The sequence below is a fragment of the Acinonyx jubatus genome, chromosome D2, assembly GCF_027475565.1.
Source record: "Acinonyx jubatus isolate Ajub_Pintada_27869175 chromosome D2, VMU_Ajub_asm_v1.0, whole genome shotgun sequence".
In the NCBI taxonomy this organism is placed as follows: domain Eukaryota; kingdom Metazoa; phylum Chordata; class Mammalia; order Carnivora; family Felidae; genus Acinonyx; species Acinonyx jubatus.
This window is the reverse complement of record NC_069393.1, coordinates 24,349,225-24,364,014: the sequence shown is the minus strand read 5'-3', so window position 1 is coordinate 24,364,014 and position 14,790 is coordinate 24,349,225.

Here is a 14,790-nt window from a genome sequence, read left to right as displayed (position 1 = left end):
TCTCTGCCCCTCCACCACTCACACTTTGTCTCTCTCTGTCTCTCAAAGGTGAATAAGCAATAGAAAAAATGTAAAATCATAGGAGAGGGGGCATTTCACAAATATTGACACCAAGAGCCCATTCCAGAGATTCTGATATAATTGGTCTATGGTATCCCTAAGATCATATTTTTTCAAAACTACTCCTACCCTCCCCCATCCTTAGCCAGGTGTTTCTAATGTGCAAACAGATTAAAAACTCCTGGTCATCTAGCTTTTTATGATGCTGAACCTTTAAAAAAATTTTTTTAATGTTTACTTATTTTTGAGAGAGAGAGAGCAAGCACATGTGTGCATATGTACACGCACGCTTATGGGGCAAAGAGAGAGGGAGACAGAATCCAAAGCAGGTTCTGCACTACCAGTGCAAAGCCAAACATGGGGCTCAAACTCACAAACTGTGAGATCATGACCTGAGCCAAAGAAAGAAAGAAAGAAAATGAGCAGAGGAACTAAACAGACATTTTTCCAAATAAGACATACAAATGGCCAACAAGTACATGAAAACATGCTCAATATTACCAATCATCGGAGAAATGCAAATCAAAACCATAATGAGATATCACCTCACACATGATAGAATGGCTATCATCAAAAAAAGAAGGGATAAGTGTTGGTGAGGATGTGGAGAAAAGGGAACTTTTGTGCACTGTCGGTGGGGACATAAATTGGTGCAGCCACTGTGGGAAACAGTATGGAGATTCTTCAAAAAATTAAAAATATGCTAGTACCATATGATCTAGCAATCCCACTTCTGGATATATATTTAAAAGAAGATGAAATTGGGGCACCTGGGTGGCTCAGTCGGTTGAGTGTCTGACTTCAGCTCAGGTCGTGATCTCACAGTTAGTGAGTTTGAGCCCTACATTGGGCTTGCTGTTGTCAGCACATAGCCCATTTGGATCCTCTGTCCCCCTGTCTGTTTGCCCCTCTCCCACTCATGATCTCTCTCTCGCTCTCTCTCCCTCCCTCTCTCTCTCTCAAAAATAAATAAGCATTAAGAAAAATAATAATAAAAAATAAAAGAAGATGAAATCACTATCTCAAAGAGATATCTGCATTCCCATGTTCATTGCAGCATAATTGACAACAGCAAGACATGAAAACAACCTAAGTATCCAGTAATGGATGAATGGAAAAAGAAAATGTGGTATATATATAAAGTAGAACATTATTCAGCCATGAAAAGGAAGGAAATCTTGCCATTAAGTATAACAGGAATGGACCTTGAGGACATTATGTAAAATGAAAGAAGTCACAGGAAGACAAATACTGTATGATGTCACTTATATGTGGAATCAAAAACCAGCAACCTCAGAAACAGTAGAATGAATGGTGGTTGCCAGGGTCTGAGGGCTTGGGAAATGGGGAGAAGTAGGTCAAAGGCTTCAGCCTTTCAGCTATAAGATGAATAATTTCCTGGCATCTCAGTACAGCGTGGTGACTGTAGTTATCAATACTGTTATGAGAGTAGAGCTTTAATATTCTCACCATGACGGCAACAACAAAACGATAATTATGTGAGGTAAAGAATGTGTTAACTCACCTCATCGTGGTACACATTTCCTAGTGTATACATGTATCAACTCATCACACGGTACGCTTTAAACTTACGTCAATTATATCTCGATAAAGTTGGAAAATGAACAAGCAATGAAGTTCTTCACATTTGTTCTTCATTAGCCCGTTCTCTACATCAGCTCTTCCTCATACATTTCAAATGGCCTCATGCTGTAATAGGGTACGAAATCAGATAATGTGTGTGAATCATGTAGAGCAATGCCTAGAATATAGTATGCACTCAACAATATCATCTTAGTTGCATTACATAGTGTTGCTCAAGGAGGCGGATGGAAGATTTTTGTTTTTGGGGGGTAAGTAAATTGTGTTTCCAACCTAAATAGTCTGTACTATGCGGACCATTCTTCCATGGAGTCCAAACCTGTTCATGGCGCATAATCAGTAACACTGGGAATCAACCAGTTAGCTTATATGTGTGCTAAGTTGCAGAGGAAGAGGATACCATCTTTATGCTCAAAAAAAATCTACAACTTAGTGAAGAGGGAGAGAAAGAAGCTGAGTTCTGCCAGCCAAGGGAAGTATCTGGCTGGCCAACTCGCTGAGCTTCTGTTTGGTGTTAGTGTCCCTCATGTCACCTCCTGTATTCTCAGACGTGAGCTACAGTAGCATTTGGTGAATTAAGAGAAAAAGTATCTGTGGGTTTACTTAACACATCCGTTCCGTTTATATTGTATTTTGGGGGAAAGAGAATTAATTTAACCAAGAAAAGAAACATTTTGATGTCCTGACCCATCAAATAAACTGACTTTCTGCCAAATGAATGTGATCACAGGCCAAGGGTGAGCTTTCCAATCAGGAAACCAGCAAAGGACAAGATGACACCGGCTCATTTTATAGGCTTTGTGTTTGATTAATAGCACCATCGGAGATTTAAAAAGAAAAGAGATTGTACTAAAATGATGTCATCTACTTACGGAAAAACTACATTTCAACACGCCTATAGTAATACCAAGGTTACAGCTGACAGAACATATTCCAGGCTTAAGAAAGAAAATTTATCATCTTTATTCTGTAATTATGTTACTTTTGCAACCAAAGGTTGAAGCTATTCTATTTCATGTTTGTGAAATGTTTCTACAAATGGTTATAATTGCCTATAATTTCATTTGAGGCAAATAAAGCTTTCAAATAAAAAAGTGACTTTACTATATTCATTAATTTAGCAAATATTTATTGTAAGCCTATTTTGAGTTAGGCACGGTGCTATGGAAAAGAAGACAGCGTCTCTACCCTTACAGGTATTATAAACCGGGAAGGGGTTGGGGAAAAAAGGGTCAGTAAATGAGTCAAAAACCTAACAAAACCACAGAGATCATTAATGAAGTACAATGAAGAAAGTAAACATGGACTGTAAAAGAAGACAGTGACTTGAAAGTCAGGGGAAGAGTTATTTAAAAAAAAATTTTTTTTTAATTTAATGTTTATTTATTTTTTAGAGACAGAGCACGAGTGGGGGAGGGGCAGAGAGAGAGGGAGACACAGAATCGGAAGCAGGCTCCAGACTCTGAGTGGTCAGCACAGAGCCTGACATGGGGCTAGAACTCGGGAAGAGCAAGATCATGACCTAAGCCAAAGACGGATGCCCAACCAGCTGAGCCACCTAGGCCGGTGGGAGTTATTTATGCAGAAAGAACTACATGTACAAAGGTCCTAATGCAGAAGAAATCTCTAGTAACTGACAGAAGGGCAGATGACTAGCATGAAGAAGCAAGAGAGACTGTGGCACGTGGCTTGAGGAATCGTAGGGGAATATAATTTTTAGAGCCCTTGGGCCATGGTAAGGGGTTTGAATTTTTATCCTGATGTCACACATGAGAGGTATTTAAGCAGATGACACATTCTGATATATGTTAAGTGTGTGCGTGTATGTGTGTGTGTGTATTTGATTTTATCTTTCACTAAGAAAAATTCAAATTTCCCACAAAAAGTGTGAAATATCAGAGAGATATCAACATTGGTATGACTCAAATGTAACTAAGATTTTCTTTGATGCTTGATTGAATCCTTAACGATTTGTGGGATTCCAGAGTGAGGCAGATGCTACACGAGCGAAGGAGAGCAGAGGTGTAGCAGGAGGCTGCCAACTGAATAATCAGGAAAAAGGCATCTGGACCTAAGACTTTTCAGGACTGGTCTGAAGTCTAGACTGAGGTGACATCCTGAAATTTGGTCCCATATTGGAAAGCGACTCCATGGCTCTACGCCTTTTAAAGTCACTTACTCATCAGGATCTTTTGGTATTGACAGGGAAGGATGCAGAGCCATAGAGACACATCACCTCAAGATTAGAAAGAAACCTAAAGCAGTGGTTTTCAAACACAAGGTCACCCTGGGATCTTGTTAGAAAGTAGTTTGATGCAGGGGTGCCTGGGTGGCTCAGTCAGTTAAGCCTCCGACTTCGGCTCAGGTCATGATCTCGCGGTCTTTGAGTTCGAGCCCCGCCCCGGGTGGCTCTTCGTGCTGACAGCTCAGAGCCTGGAGCCCGCTTCGGAGCCTGTGTCTCCTCCTCTCTCTGCCCCTCCCATGTTCATGCTCTGTCTCTCAATAATAAATAAACGTTAAGAAGAAAAAAATATTAAAAAATAAAAAAATTAGAAAGTACTTTGATGGAAGTGGGGCATGAAATTCTGCACTACAAACAAGCGCCCAGGTGGACCAGTGCACTCCGAAAAGAAAAGCAGGCTATTGTGTTCAGCCTCTGATGAAACCTCCCAATTGCAGGATTATCCACAAAGGAAACATTTTGGGGGGACAGTTCTGATCATTGGAAATTCCTTATCTGAACTAAGCCAGCATCTGTCTCTCTATAATTGAAATCATTGATCCTAGATCTGTCCTTTGAGGAGACACCTTTGCAGCTGTCTTTTTTGACACAGTCAGGACTGGTTGTTGCTTAGTGAACAAGAAAAAAATAATTTAAAGTGAAGGGTCATGTTCTAAAAAAGATTCATTGAACATTTTTTTTTTTAACTTGAAACATATGAATGTACATACACACATACATTCATTCACTAAACTATGTGGATGCAAGGCTGGGAATATAAATCCTTTGAAGATCGCTATTAGCTTATGTTGTCTGTCAGCATCAACCACACCTACAATAACACATCAAGCACATGTGGAAATAGTGGTAGAAAGAAAAGAATGTGCATTGAGGGGGGGGGGGGGATAAAAACGTGGCTTGGACCAATATGCAATGATATGGCTCATTCCTAGCAAAGGCATTGGGTTAGATGAGGCAGAGCAAAAGCTACAGAGAGAATAAAAAGAAACCTGTGAGCAGTGCTGTGCAGTCATGTCGTGGAGATCTCTCTTCACTTACACGAAGTCTAGGTGATTTATTAACTGCATCAAGTGAAGAAAGCACTTGTGGTGTTTTCAGACTGTCTTACTCCTATCCTAAGTACTAATCAAAACATAAAAGTAATTCCGGGGGCGGCTGGGTGGCTCAGCCAGTTAAGCTCCGACTTCAGCTCAGGTCATAATCTCACAGTTGATGAGTTCAAGCCCCACGTGGGGCTCTGTGCTGACAGCGCAGAGCCTGGAGCCTGCTTCAGAGTATGTGTCTCCCTCTCTCTCTGTCCCTCCCCTGCTGGTGCTCTGTCTCTCTCTCTCTCTCTCTCTCTCTCTCCAAAATAAATAAACATTCAAAAAAATTAAAAACAAACAAACAACTAAATAAATAATTCCAAAGCTCCTAAAAAGCAGGCCAGTATCAAATACATGTATGTTCGTTTTCCTTTCATTTAATAAGACATTTCAAGATTTACCAATTAATGGCATGCTGACACTTTTTCGATTTCCATTTTGAGAACCGATTTCTAGCTCTGTCCAACAAATTGATTTTGACTTGTTGTATAAGTTTCATTACATTTTCTAATAAATTAATTTGTTTTGCCAATGTCTCTTTTCCTTGAATTTTTGGATCATGTTTTCCTTCTATAATTCTTCAAAGAGGTCATCTATCTGTTAATGTTCAGTTTAAAATTTAAAGATGGAGAAGAGTCTGTATTTGTTCTTAAAATACATTGATATATTTTATTTAATAGGTAGCACCTATCCCAAAATACTCAACTTCACATTAAGAATTGAACAATGTCTTATATTTGTTCGGTACAGTGTGGCTTCACAGTGATTATCTTGCTTAAGTCTCAAAGCAACTCTGGGAGGTCAGTGGTATTGCTTCTGTTCTGAGAAAACAAAACGAAGCTCAGAGGTGGTCAGTGTCTTACAATGTATACAGGCCACCCAGTGAGTAAGTGTGTAGGGTTGGAAGGATCCTGTCCTTATTTTAAATCTTACGGGGCTCCTGGGTGGCTCAGTTGGTTAAGCATCGGACTTTGGCTCAGGTCATGGTCTCACAGTTTGTGGGTTCCAGCCCGGCATCAGGCTCTGCGCTGACAGCTCAGACCCTGGAGCCTGCTTCGGATTCTGTGTCTCCCTCTCTCTCTGCCCCTCCCCTGCTCAGGCTCTGTCTCTCTCTCTCTCTCTCTATCTGTCTGTCTCTCTCTTTCAAAAATAAATAAACATAAAAAAAAGTTTAAATCTTACAATTGTATCAACTAAGGCCAAAGAGCAATAAATGGGACTTGTGCCATTTCATTCCGTGCCTCTGTGATGCTCAAACGTATTGACAGGTTCAAATCATGTTACTATTTATCTGAGCTACTATTTATCTCATCCTCCTTCCAAAAGTGTGTTAGAGTTCCAAGATTAAAGTGAAATCAAATTATTGGGGAAGTCCTTTTTTTATTAGTTAGTTTGTTTTAGAATTTTATAATATATCTGCCAGTAGTTCTAGATAATATTCACAGCATTTTGAAACTAGAATTGAAAATCCCTATCTAATGTTGATTTAGCCGTGGGGATTGGCATCACTGAAGCATGTAATCATTACTGGTTTATGGTAATCATCTCTTTATTTTGTTATAGCAGAATATACACTAAAATTTAAAAGGCTATTTAAAAAGTAAACTATATTACACATTTTACCTAGGTTAGGGGATAAATACAGACAGACCACAAACAAGGAAGAAAAAAAGAAGTATTTTCAGCAACCCTGAATCATACTCTGATTTGTATCAGTCTTTGATAATGACTTTAATGACCTTTCTTAACACTCAAGGTAGGAAATTCAAAATTCAAAGGGAAAAACGTCAGAACAATCCTCTGATTCATTCAGTGTAAATTTGGTTTAAATTTATTCTACCTGAGAGAAGTTTCATTAACATGGCCACAAGAAATGATTCTATTTCCATACTTTTTCTGTTTATGAAGAACGCTTCTCATATTTTTAGTTATAAGAAAAATACAATCTCTAAGTGTGTCCGTAATGCCTGAAGAGATCATTCAACCATCAAAATCCTTTTTCGAACTCCAAATAAAGAGTAAAATATGAAAGGCCTAAGAAATTAATATTTTACTAGAAGCTTTTAGGTTTCTCTCTTAGTTACTTTACATGCTATTTTCTCTGTAAGGTGGGTTTTTTTCCATGACTCTGATGACTTTCTTTCTGGTCAAAATGACCTTCTGGTCCTATACTCCTCCAAACAATAAACATAACATGTATGCCTCTAAATATTTTTTACAAGAATACACCCTTTATGTTTGACTAAAGATCTACATCTATCATCATTTTCATTTGGCTTCTTTGTCATACATACTCAGAACTCAACTTTCTTTTTTACTTATAATGCTACAGATTGTTTTCCAGTTTCCACTCTTACCCCTCACTGCACCAATGATTTCTATCACTTGGGGGAGGGGGAGGGGTTGCTAGGAGTGACTTGTTTAAAAGGTTGATGTTGAAAATCATATCTATATGCATGTATTCTCAACATACACTGTTAACTGTAGGGGAACAGTAAAGTATAGTAGCTAATGTGATGTGTAAACTATAATTAAATCTGCTTCACTAGGACCATAGTGGTCCTAACTAAACAGAATGTGTCCACCATGCCCATTTCCAAGTCTAAATGAAAGTGCAAGAAAAAAGATGATGTACATATTGGTGGCCCTTTGTTTAGGGCTCTTTGGCTAAGTGGGAAGAAGGTGGACTCTCTCTGATACATGTCAGGAGCTCAGTGATGTGGTGCTATCTGCTGGCTTCCTAGGACACCTACCACACAGCTTGTGGATTCGAAAATGGAAAGGAGAGAACTTCCAAAGTGGAAATGAAGTTCTTCTACTTCATTCAGGTAGAGGCGACTTAGTTTAGGGTTGTGGTGGTGACGGTGGTGATAATGGTGGTAGGGATGGAAAAGTGGGGACGAGTTTGGGATAGATTTTGGAGAATTCATGAAAGGTACTGATGAATTAGATCTAGGGGGTGAGGAAAAGGAGGAACCAAGGATATTCTTTTTTTGTTTGTTTGTTTTTAATGTTCATTTTCGAGAGACAGAAAGAGAGAGAGAGCACGCATGAGTGGGGGAGGGACAGAGAAAGACAGGGGACAGAGGATCCGAAGCAGGCTCCACACTGATGGCAGAGATCCTCATGAGGGGCTCAACCCCACAAACTGTGAGATCACGACCTGATGCTTAACTGACTGAGGGACCCAGTTGCCTCAAGAATCAAAGATATTCTTTAGGTTATATGCCCGAGCTGCGGGGTGAGTGGTGGTAGTGAGTAACATGTATGAAGATTGAGAGGAACAGGTTTTGAGTATTAAATGGGGTGAAAAGTAAGAGTTCTGTTTTGGACATGACATACTTTAGATACCGGTTAGTCATCCAACTAGAGATGAGAGCTGGAATTTGGGTCTGGGAAGTCAGATATTTTGAGCATATAGCCCTCTAGCATTGACTCCAATCCTTTGATATAAAATGTTTCCTGGGTGGTCAGTTGGTTAAGTGTCAGGCACTTGATTTTGGCTCAGGTCATTATCTCACCGTTCATGAGATCAAGCCCCACCTCCAGTATAGCATGATGGCTCTGGCAGAGTCGAGATATCAAGTAGGAGAGAGGAGTTTCTCACACACGAGTGCTTGAAGTATGGACACCACAGCTGAGATTTCCCATTGCTGGCTGTGTCAACATGCCTTTAAATCACACAACCACTTTAACACTTGGCTTGCAATTTTGAAGGTTAATCGGCCTTGTGTCAGAAGGTGGAGAGCACCCAGATGGACCACTCGACCCTCTCTGATTGAGGTTCTGAGTTCTGTGTAAATATTCTTGAAGGGTTTGGATTTTCCATATTGAATCTCTCTCAGCTATCATGGCATTTCCCTTTCTCTGGAGGAAGACAAGAAAAGATGTCAGACCTCTCTCACTGTACACATTTAATTCCTGCTTGTTCATTTATAGTTTTTAGCAGGCTCTATGCCCACGTGGGGCTCAGACTCACAACCCCTAGATCAAGAGCCACATGCTCTTCCTACTGAGCCAGCCAGGCGCCCTATGATGCATGATCATCTAAATGACTGGAATTCACACATCAGCTAACTCCTCCTCCTCCAAGATGGTCTACAATGATCTTCACCTCCTTGTATTTACATCTTTGTGTAGTCTCCTGTTACATTTATTTTTTTATTTTATTTTTTTTTAATTTTTTTTTTAACGTTTATTTATTTTTGAGACAGAGAGAGACAGAGCATGAACGGGGGAGGGTCAGAGAGAGGGAGACACGGAATCCGAAACAGGCTCCAGGCTCCGAGCTGTCAGCACAGAGCCCGATGCGGGGCTCGAACTCACGGACTGCCAGATTGTGACCTGAGCCAAAGTCGGCCGCTCAACCAACTGAGCCACCCAGGCACCCCTCCTGTTACATTTAATTAGGACTGAGCACTGCTCTGAGTTACCAATAGGCAAAGATGGGTAATTTCTAAGCCTGGGTCATGATGGCATTGCAGCTTCCACTTTGTTCTCTTGTACTGCTCACTCTGGGAGAAGCCAGTTGCCATATTCTAAGGACACTCAAGAGTGTCCTTAGTTAGCCCTGGAGAGTTCATGTGGAAAGGAACTGAGGTCTCCCCCCAACAGCCAGAACCACTTTGCCAGGCATGTGAGTGAGCCCCCTTGGAAGTGAGTCCCCCAGCTTCACAAGGCTTCAGCTGACATCTGATTACAACCTCTTGAAAGACCCCAAGTCAGAACCATCTATCCAAGCTGCTCTAGAATTTCTGACCCAGGGAAACTGAAAGATAATATTTATTATTATTATTATTATTATTATTATTTTAAGTTTTGGGGTGACTCATTGTTTGGTAATAGATAACATCCATTTTGTCTTTAAAAAGATAGCATTGTTGTTGTTATGAACAACTGTATGAATAGAACTTTCTATTTTGTCATGTTAAAAACATGGAAAATAAATTCACCCGTGAGTTTTCCAGAAGAGAAACAGTAATACAATCAACTCACAGACTTTCTTGAATTCCAAACTCCACATTAAGGAACGAATAAAGCAGAACTGTGATCACTTGTGGATACAAATTAAGCCCTATAACTGAAATTTAAATGGTGGTGTTTTAGGAACTCAGCCTACATGACAAAGCATAAAAATATTTTGGATCTTTTGTTTTTATGTCACAAACAGTTCCAAAGTTCAGAGGAAGGAACTCTGGTGTTTCCTTTATACAAAGCAAACTGAGCTGTGCTATTTGATTTATCTGAGAATGGGAAGTTATGCGATTTTGAATTCTGGGTATCAGTCAGAATTATTCACAGCAAATACCTCCTAGGATGTAACTTCTAATCAGAATTTGCCAGAAAGCACTTCTGTTTTTGTTTTAGTTTTCTGGAAACTTGTACACCTTTAACAAAAATCTGAACTAGTAGAATTTGTTAAATTGTAAGTTCATTTTCTGTGCAAATCACCCCCAAAACTTAAAACGTTACACTCTCTGCTGTACTAGCCTGACCCTGCTGTTTCTAACAGGTGGAAGTCCCTTCTTACCGCCAACATAGTGTCTAAATGGCTAAACACTGACAACCCTGTACCATTTTAATAAATTTCAAGTTCATTTTGCATCCATTATCTCATTTGAATCTTAAAACTACCCTGTGGGTGGGCAGCTCATCCCATTTAACAGATCCCATTTAACAGATAAGAAAACTGAGGCCCAGGGAGGTTATTCACCAGCCTTATCTCCTTGAACAATTTATGAAGTTACTTTAATCTCTGAGAAATGAGTGGGTTAGACTGTTTTCCAGAAATGTCTTCCAGTTCTAAAATTCCTTCATTCCACGTGATTTGGCAAGATCAAGTCAGTGTGTGAGATACAGAAAGCACAGATGTGGAATGAGAAGATATGGATCTTTGTTCTACAATTCGCCAGCCTTCAACACTTAGAGGAATCATTGAAACTTTCTGAATCTCAGTAGCCTTGTCCATAAAAGGGAGCTAACAAGATATACCTAATAGAATTATTTTGCAGGGCAAATGAAATAAAATATGTAAATCACTTATTGGCTCTGGAAACTTGATCTAGTTGCTCTCCCTATGTCCCAGGTTCCCAGGCATAAAATACGGAGAACAGGCAGGAAGCAAGTTCACTTTTGGTAAAATACAGTGGATGCTGTGATGTGCCCCCCAGTTTGCCTTCAGGACAGCAGCTGCCTGGGGTTTTTCGGCTAACAGTGCTCATCTAAGTCTCTCTAGAGAATTGCTTGCTGCCGAAGGCAGCTGCCTCATCCAAGGTCATGTCCCCTTCCCAGGAAGCAGCTCAGATCCAATGACTGTCAATTCAGGGCTATAAAGGATGCAATTTGGGGAAAATATGAAAAGGACTATCCCAACTCCAGAGCTCCTTGTGAGGTCGGCCAAGCCCCCAGTTACACGGCATCCACAGTCCAACCTCTCTCTGGGCCCAGCGCGGTTTCCTCTCACGCCCTCGCAGAGGCTGTTTCTGAGAGCACTCGCCCCCAGAAAATTCTTGCGTGTAAATTTCCATCTTAGAGTCTGTTTTCTGGGAACCCAACCATCCTGTAGTAACATGACGATAGTGAGATAGCAGATAAGAAAGTGCTTTGAAAACTGTAAATTTATCAGCCACAGTGGATACCACTTACCATAGCATAATGAGGATTATCTAGAAAATATTGATGTGTTTTTTCATCCCTCCCATAAACTGTGTTCCTCTGCAGCCCTCCTATCACTGTGGCCCCAGAGAAGAGAAAGGGCAAATGTCACCTTGCACACGAGTAGGATATGACGGAAGGGTGGTACCTTCCTGCCAAGAAGGGAAAGCTTAGGGCAAGTTTGAGTTTAGGGAGAGGAGAGGAGAGATAAAAGGAAAGATTAGGGAAAGGAAATGGAGGTATCCACAAATTATCCCTCTTAGGGTACAGTCTGTGTAGGGAGACGAGAGAAACATCCAGATAGGTTCAAGTGAGACAGAGAACCTTACGGCTACTGGCTTTCTCCTCTGGGAATAGGCAGAGGGAAGGTGCAAGATGGGAGGGGCTCCATTAGCATTGTGTGGCCTAGAAGCAATGGCCTCTCACTGGTATGAAGAGCTAGTTCCCCATGCTGTGCATGTAGCTGGTGGAAAACAGGCGACGCACGTCCTTCCCCCGCCCCAGCCAGGGAGAGGACAGGACACTGAGAATAGGGGCAGGCTGGCAGGAGCCCAGGGTTGGAAAGACGAGAAAGGGACTTTGCAGACTACCAAACACCAAGTCCTGCTGAAAACATGACAAGCTGACTTCAGGCAGAAGTCTCGATGAGGTAATGCCAGTCTGGAGGATGGTTTAAAGACTGCACAGTAGTCAGGGAGGTAGGAAAACAAAAACAAAAACAAAAAAACCATCACTGCCTGTTGCATTACAGAAATAAGTGTTTTCCTTTAATAAAATAATTATTAAAAACAGGGGCACCTGGGTGGCCCAGTCAGTTAAGCGTCCCTTGATTTCAGCTCAGGTCATGATCTCATGATTGAGCCCTGCATCAGGCTCTGTGTGGAGCATGGAACCCACTTGTATTCTCCCTTTCTCTCTCTCTCTCTCTCTCTCTCTCTCTCTTTCTCTCTCTCTCTTTCTGCCGCTCTCCCCTGCTCACAAACTCTCTTTCTCTCTAAAAAGAAATAATAATGATAATCATAATAGTTATCATTGTTATTAAAAACATAGATTTATAAGTAGGAATAAAGTGACATGTTTTGGTTTGTGGTCTGCTGATGTTCTATGTTTTGGACATGTTTATTTAACATCCTATTCACTTTTTAACAGCATCAATGCTGTGGACTTTTCTATTTTCTAGTATGTAATGTATTCTTTATTTGTTGCTCTGATAGCTTTCATTTTCTGGAAACTATCAAATTTTGCCATCTGTTGTATCCCATGGAAAGTTTAGTAGAACCCATCGTGATACAGAAGTTATGACTTGTTGCCATTTGCAACGTAAGCTCCAGTTTTGTTTATGTGCAAATATGGTTTGACCTTACATTGGGCTGAAAGTTGATAGAATTTCACATAGCCTTAGTGAATACTGACTTAGACTCATTATGTACACCAGAACCTTGGTTTTTATAAGACCATGTGATTTGATTTTTACAACTAAAAAAACCTTAGTTTCTTAAGTATAAATTAAGCTGGTAGTTTATGTGAATCAGATTATGTTTTGTTTAAAATTTTTTTTGAAAACTTAGATTTCAAAAATAATTCCTTATGTGCAGTTTGAATCATTTAAATATAATTGGAACATTAGTTGAGAATGTGATGCTTTGCTTTCTATGATTTATATCCTCTAATTCAAAGCCTAAGAGAATAATGTAATGCATAAAATGAAACATGGCCAACATGCAGATTTTTCTTTTTTAATTGTATTAAGTAAAATAATTTGAGTGCTTATCTAATGAACCCTAAGTGATTCTCTAACAAATCAATAGACAAGAGATGTCTTTGATTTATAAATGTGTTAATATTGGGGCTCCTGGGTGGCTCAGTCGGTTAAGCATCATACTTAGGCCAGGTCGTGATCTCACAGCTGGTGAGTTCAAGCCCTGCATCAGGCTCTGTGCTGATAGCTCAGAGCCTGGAGCCTGCTTCAGATTCTGTGTCTCCCTCTCTCTCTGCCCCTGCCCCACTCATGCTCTGTCTCTCTCTGTCTCTTGAAGATAAATAAACATTAAAAAAAAAATCAACTTTCACTGCTATTGTTTTCAAAATTTAGTTTCGACCATTTGATTTTTTTTTTTTTAACGCACAACAATTTTATCAACTACCGCGAAGGGTCCATATGTGATCAATAGGGAGAAAATAGTAATTTGTGATGCTAAAATGTCAATGTATTGATAATAAAAAAGTAAAAATATTATACTGGTATTTATAGAATCATAAAGCAATTTCTTGCCAAACCTTTAATGTAGGGCAAATTTTGTATCTAGTTTTAGTCCATGATGTGGGAAACAGCTAATTATAATTGCCTTCAATAATCTCTCCCAATAGAACAGAAGTTAATAGTTGCATTTATGATTTTTAGATTGTTACCTATTAAGTTTATTATTAAGCTATTTTATTTAAGACAAAGCAGAGATATACATTGAGAAGGGGTTATGTCTAAGAGGGTTTTCTAATGTACTATATTTCTGAAATGTAACAGGTAAGGAAATAAAACAAAGACATGAAAAATTGTAGTAAAGTGCATGTTATCAAATTCGATCATTTAAGTGGTCTTGACATGTACTTTTGGTTGAATATAAACTTGAATGCAGTAATTCTTGAAGTATAATTTTTTTTTAAGATTTTATTTTTTTAAAGTAATCTCCATACCCAACTTGGGGTTCAAACTCACAACCCTGAGATCAAGAGTTGCATGCTATCCTGACTGAGCAAGCCAGGCACCTCTTGAAGTATAATTTTTATTTAATAAATGCACCTGAGAATTAAAAGAATGCACACATATGCACAGACAAAATATGTCCAGAAAGTATTCCAAATGTTAATGAGAGTTTTGTCCTCTAGGCAAGTGATTTTTATTTCCTTTTTGATATTTTTGTATTTTCCAATTTTTTAATAACGAGTGTATTAATTTTTGATTCAGAAAATATACCAGTTAAGTGCTAACAAAGAGTTTGAGAGGAATGACTGAGTCCACTGATAAAAATTATCTTTAATTAGGGGCGTCTGGGTGGCTCAGTCGGTCAAGCGACCGACTTCAGCTCAGGTCATGATCTCAGGGTCCATGAGTTCGAGCCCCGCGTCGGGCTCTGTGCTGACAGCTCAGAG